The 6182-nt window shown below is 38.1% G+C and overlaps 1 pseudogene; it reads right to left on the reverse strand.

The window, feature by feature from the left end:
• Positions 1 to 4339: 4339 nt before the first annotated feature.
• Positions 4340 to 6182, reverse strand: part of LOC116075439 — a 5753-nt pseudogene continuing 3910 nt past the window's right edge.

Raw genomic sequence — 6182 nt, forward strand, 5'->3', positions numbered from 1 at the left:
CCACTGAGAGTTTGACCATGCTCCAGTGAGTATATGTTCAATACAAATTTGGGCTTTTTTTTTATTGTTTTTTTTCTCCAATGGGGTGGTTAGGGTAGGTCATAATAAGGATGAGGAGCAGACCATGGAGGACTGTGAAGTGAATGTGGTCCGGGTTCATCATGTGAAATCCTCAAATAATAAAAATATTGTGAAAAGAAAAAATGAAGTATAATCAGACAACTTAAAATAATTCTTGCTCCCTTAAGGATGAGTCAGAGAGACCTCCAACTCTAGACATGCCTGTAGTTAGGTGGACAGTCTTTCATAAGAAAAAGACAGAAGACAAAAGAGAGAAATGTAGAAGGTGTGACAACAGAGTAATGCCAGGACAGCCTAGTCATTGATATTGGGTCTTAAATAAAGGGAAAGTTCGGGTGAAAGTGAAGATTCCTAACTTGCTCTCTCCCCAGAGTACTGGTTCTAGTTTAGTCCCTAACTATTCCTTCATGGGCTCATAGATGTCACCATATGCTGGGAAATCTTTGATTGGACAGAAGACTCATAGATGTCACCATATGCTGGGAAATCTTTGATTGGACAGACGGACTAGTCATACTCTTTGCTGTTTCTTCCCAATGATATAATTTTTTCAGAACCTGTGTCTGTATTTTCCTACAAACAGTGACTCTGATCAGATTTCAACCATACTTAAAGCTGCCTGATTCTAATAAGTTTTTTCCCCATTGATGAGAGTCATTTTGCTTGTGAGTTTTCAGAAACCATGGCATTTCCCAGAGTGTTCAATTCAAGGAAGGTAATTTTCTAATGTCACCAAGGCAACTCAAGAGGGTTCTTCTTGACCTTGATCCAGTGGAGTGCCAAGAGAGGTTCCAGAACCCCAACCCCATGCCAATGTAGTTGTTAATGCCATGCTCAGAATATATTCCCACATCTCTTTCTATTATGGTTCTTCACTGTAGCTGTGACTAGAAGATGCAGGCAGCTTTTATTAAAGCTACCTGTCTTAAGTGTTGTTTCTGATATAAGCTACTGTACCTTTTGTCATTTCCCAAATAGTTCTGGTCCCTAGCCTCTGGACTTCCTTTTTGCTCTGCTCTATAAAGCTTTCTGTTTTACTTTGATATCAGAGCTAGATTTCTGCTGTCAGTAACATCTTCTGGTACCTGCTATCTAAGTATCTGTAACTTAATCCTGAAGGATTCCAGTAGCTTGTACTCCTGCATTGCCTACCATCTTTATTATTATAAAATGAAATAAAAACTAAAATAAAACATTGAGACTGTATTTTATTTATTTTATGTTTATAGTAAACACATTATAAACTTCACTAAATGGACCTGGTACAAAATACAAAATGTCTCCCCCACCACCCATCTCTCTCTCTCTCTCTCTCTCTCTCTCTCTCTCTCTCTCTCTCTCTCTCTGTGTGTGTGTGTGTATGTGTGTGTGTGTGTATTTGTGCATACTTGTCCACACAATATATATTGGTACTTGATTATATTTACAATTATAATTATAGAAGAGGTCTCATGAAATGGAAATTTCAGTTTTCTTTGGAGATTCAGTTTTATCATGTGATGTTTTTCTGGAAACTCTCTTATAAGAGATGTTTTTGCTGAAGCAGACCTGTGGGAGCGTGTTTTGTTAAGAACAGACACATGGTGCTTTTCTGGAGGCAGCTTGGCAAAAGGGCATGCAATCTTTTGCTAGATAAGGCACTTGAGAGAACATCTAATGTCTGGAAAGGATACAAATATAGCCCAACAGACAGTGGATGATGCTGAATGGTATTGGTATGCCTTGCCATTCTTTACTGGTCATCATTGGGCTTTGCTGATGCTGGTCTTGGCTGTTAATGTTGGTTGGAATTGGTACACCTTACCATTCTTTATTGACCATCATTTGCCATGACTTCATAAAGGAAATGTACCAAAAACTTCTCGTCCTGTTCTGGCAGCTACTCGATGCTTCTGTGGATTCATGCTGATTGGCAGAGTCTTGCAATTTTTCTGGGCCTGCTGCTGCTGAATCATGAGTGGTGTTTGTAAGTGGATCAAGCTACTGCTGCTGATTCATGTGAGCTGAACTGTGGCTAGCCTGACAAACACAAATTGGATTTGCTCCAAGAAGTATTTTGTGGACATAAACAGACCCACATCTTCATTTGCTCTATAAACTTTTTCTTTCCACTGTATCTGGTGGGTGGTGGGCTAGAATGGAGGTTAAAGCATTTAAGAATCCTTGCTAGAAATAAGTTTTGAAAAATGTATGCCTATAGTCTCATAAAATTGAGAGATGGAGAGAGAGGGAGAGGGAGAGAGAGAGAGAGAGAGAGAGAGCAGTGAATTGAGTTGAATGGGTAGAGATAAGGTTGGATTGATTTCCATGTTGTATGCTCTTGTAGAAAATTCCCAAATATTAAAGTTAGATATATATGTACCTTCTTACCTTCTTTTTAATGTTTTTTTTATTAGATGTTTTCTTATTTACAATATCTCCTTTCCCAGGTTCCCCTCCAAAAAAAATAAATAAAATAAAATAAAAAATAAATAAAATAAAATAAACAAAAGCTAAAACAATCCTATGTTCCCTCCCTTTGCTTGCCAACCCACCCCCTCCTGCTTACTAGTCCTGGCATTCCCCTACACTGGGGCATAGAACCTTCACCGGGCCAAGGTCCTCTCCTCCCATTGATGGCTTGGCCATCCTCTGCTATGTGCATGCTGCTTGTACCTTCTTAAGCAGACATCTGATCAGACTTTCTGGTTCTTGAAATCTTGCAGAAAGTAACTGGATATGTAAAAATTAAATAAATGTGATTCTCAAAGGTACCAGAATGTCAAAAAATCTTGAAACTATATATTTTATACCAAAACAAATCACCCTTTGCCACTCTGAAAGCTTAAATGCACTCTAGAAAAAGTTTAATCCTTTGCAGGTCTTTGGAATATAGACATTCTGAGTTAGGTTTGAGTCTCTTTTAAGATTATGTAGATTGGATTATTTTTACATAGCTCTTATCATTTGCTTTCCACAGTATAGCTGCTAGGTCCTGAGTTGGTGAAGTAGATGTTTGACTAGGATCTTGGGTAGATGAAGATAAATAAAACAAACAAAAGTTGAAAATAATCCAAAACCTTGTTTTTGTCCTTTCTATTACTAAAAATTGCAACAAATTTAGTGACTGAGAATAATGTGAATAGTGTGTATTTCCTACAGTTTGTGTGAGGAATCCAGGCAGAGTTCATTTGGTCTACAAAGCATTTGTCAGGTCTGTTGCCATGAGAACATCAACTGGTAAAGTCCCACTTCCAAACTCACTTTCTTATTGTTAGAGTCATGTTCCAGTGTCTAGGAAAACAAGTACCACGGTTTCCTGCAGGGCTGTTGGCTAAACTGCCTTGACTTCTCAGTGACCACCCTGTTACATTCCACATGAGTCTGTGTATGTATTCAGTTTTTAGAACAATTCAAATCTAGGGGAAACGAGGAGTCTTGTACACTATGTAGCCACATAAGCTTATTGTATTGCCAGAGTCACATCACCACCGCCATGTTCTGGTGAACAGAAGAAACAGAGAGTGTTACCCAGATACTGAGGAAGTGGCTAAAATGAGATGTAAAGTATAGGGTGTCCATCTACTTCAAACATACTGTGAGCTATCTCTATTTCATGTTGTTTACATGCCCTACTATAAGAGCAAACACTCAGTAAGTGGTGGTTGTTAGCTGGATAGACGAACACAAAGGTGTTTATAGGCACACATACATTTTCTAATGTGCAACAGCGATTCAAATGCATTATTACAAAGGCCATTCAAAAGTGTACACCATCAATATGGAAACCTAAAGTCTTTGCTTTCCATGTACCATTCCCATAACACATACTTGAATGAAAAATAGTTTAGGTTACTGCTCTGTTTACCCTTCTCCATTGCTCTGTCACCTCCAACATCACTACCAGGTGTCTGTAACGTTATGTCAGGGATGCTGACTTCGCCTTGCTGAGAGATTGCCACCAGCCAATCATTAGAACAGTGAAGCTAATTCTCCATAGCCCATTTCCATTATTCTCCCAGACTTTTGCTATATCTGCAATTTATTTTGAAAAGATTACAAAGTAAAACGCTGAAGCAGATGATTCATTTACAGGGGACTAGAATAAATTATGCTTGGCATGGTGGTATGATATATAAATGCAAGCACTTTGAGTTGAAGAAAAAAAAGGAAAAAAAAGTGGGGAAAGGAATTAATGTATCTAATCAGATATAGTACTTGGTCCAAAATATTGGGATGATTATCAGATACCTTAATTTTTTTAAGTGTCAATTCTGTTTTATTTGTCAACTGGAAGACTAGACAATCTTCCAATGCAGGAAAGTATTAGTTTTATTCCCTTCTCTATATCACCAGCTCCAGCCCCACACTGGCCTTTCTTGGCATTCTTCTTCTTCTTCTCTAGGCCTGAGCAGCCACCACAATAAGGAGACTGGAGTGAAAAGTCAATGTGCTTCTGGGAGGACAGATGGACAATAAAAGATGGGATGTTCACCACCTGCTGACAGAAACCCCCATCCCTGATTTCACACTGGTGGGTGAGCACATGGACATGATGAATAGATTTGACCAGGCACAGCTTAAAGACCCGGATCTGCAGTTGACTTTCCAAGAAAGCCTTAATTTCAGGCTGAGCATGTATTCCATCTTCAGCTTGCCCTCATCTCAATGCTAACAAGTCACCTCAGTAGAGCATCGCCTTCAGAAACACATTGTGGGTCCTTTTCATCCAGCCTCAGCAGATCCTGAGCAGTCTTATGGCTCTTAGTCAGGGTAAATTTGATCCTTCACAACTCCTGTTCATTTCAGAACCTATAGTCTCTGACCAGCTTCAATTCCTGATCGAGGCACAATTTCTCGAAGGATTTTTGTGGGGTCACTTAGCTTTTGTGCCAAACCCAACTTCCGGCAACTGGAGTGTTGAATTCTCTAGACCCGTTGCGACTACAAACTCATTTCATGCCCATGACTCAGATACCTTCATTTAGTGCATTAAATAATTTTGTTTGGACACATGTCTTTCCAAAACTTATAAGCTTTCTAACTTCCTGAAATACTTAATAGGGATAGTAATTATTACATTGCTAAACTAATGTGAAAATATAAGTAATTTATGTAAATGAATTTTCTCATCTTATAAGTTCAGAATAAAAAGGAAATATGTTTTATAAATTTTTAAAATGAAAGCAAAACTAATTTTCTCCAGAACTGAATAAATGGTTTAGATAGTTAGAAAATATTATACTATATTGAACATAATAAGCAATTTTTAAAATTAATTTTGTACATGTATATGAACATATGTAGATGTGATAATCAAGTAAAATGTTAAAATGCATAAATATTAGGTCTAATAAAAAAATCTTAATTTAACCCCCATGAATAATCTATGCAAAAATGTCAATTATTTGTTATATAATTCAAATGTTTATGCACATTAAACTTATTTTAATTTATTATTTATTATTTATTTTTCATTATTATTTATTTTAATTCCTACAACTCCTACTTCAATAACTAGTGATAAAATGTCTATCTGTAAATATAATTATTGATAGGCATTTTCTTACCCGCAGTGACACAGATATAGTTCAGATTACACCAGACTAAAAATAGATAAAGGCAAGTTTATTAGGAGGCAGGTCTTGGGTGGGTTCACCAATCTCACGGGTGGAGGTCAGTTAAGTCACACATCAAGGCTGAAAGAAGGGGACTTACAGACTTTCGGACAGGAGTGATGACTAGCCAGCTAGGAGCTTGGATGGTGATCACACATAGTCAAAAACTGGGCCCCTGGGCGGGCACTCTAGGGTGGACTGCTGGAAACAGGGAGATGAGGAGTTACATGGTAGCCTAGTATTTTCTGCAAGCATACGGGAAGTTTTCTTTGGGGGAGGAAGGCAGACAGGGTTTTCCACTTTGTGAAGGGAATGAGCAGTGGTTCCTGCCTAACAATTAGTAGTGTATGTCGTACAATTAGAATATATTATGTTCTATACAATACAGACTCTCTCTCTCTCTCTCTCTCTCTCTCTGTCTCTCTCTGTCTCTGTCTGTCTGTCTGTCTGTCTGTCGTCTGTCTCTCTCTCTCTCTCTCTCTCTCTCTCTCTCTCTCTCTCTCT

This window comes from Mastomys coucha, unplaced genomic scaffold, assembly GCF_008632895.1.
Source record: "Mastomys coucha isolate ucsf_1 unplaced genomic scaffold, UCSF_Mcou_1 pScaffold3, whole genome shotgun sequence".
In the NCBI taxonomy this organism is placed as follows: domain Eukaryota; kingdom Metazoa; phylum Chordata; class Mammalia; order Rodentia; family Muridae; genus Mastomys; species Mastomys coucha.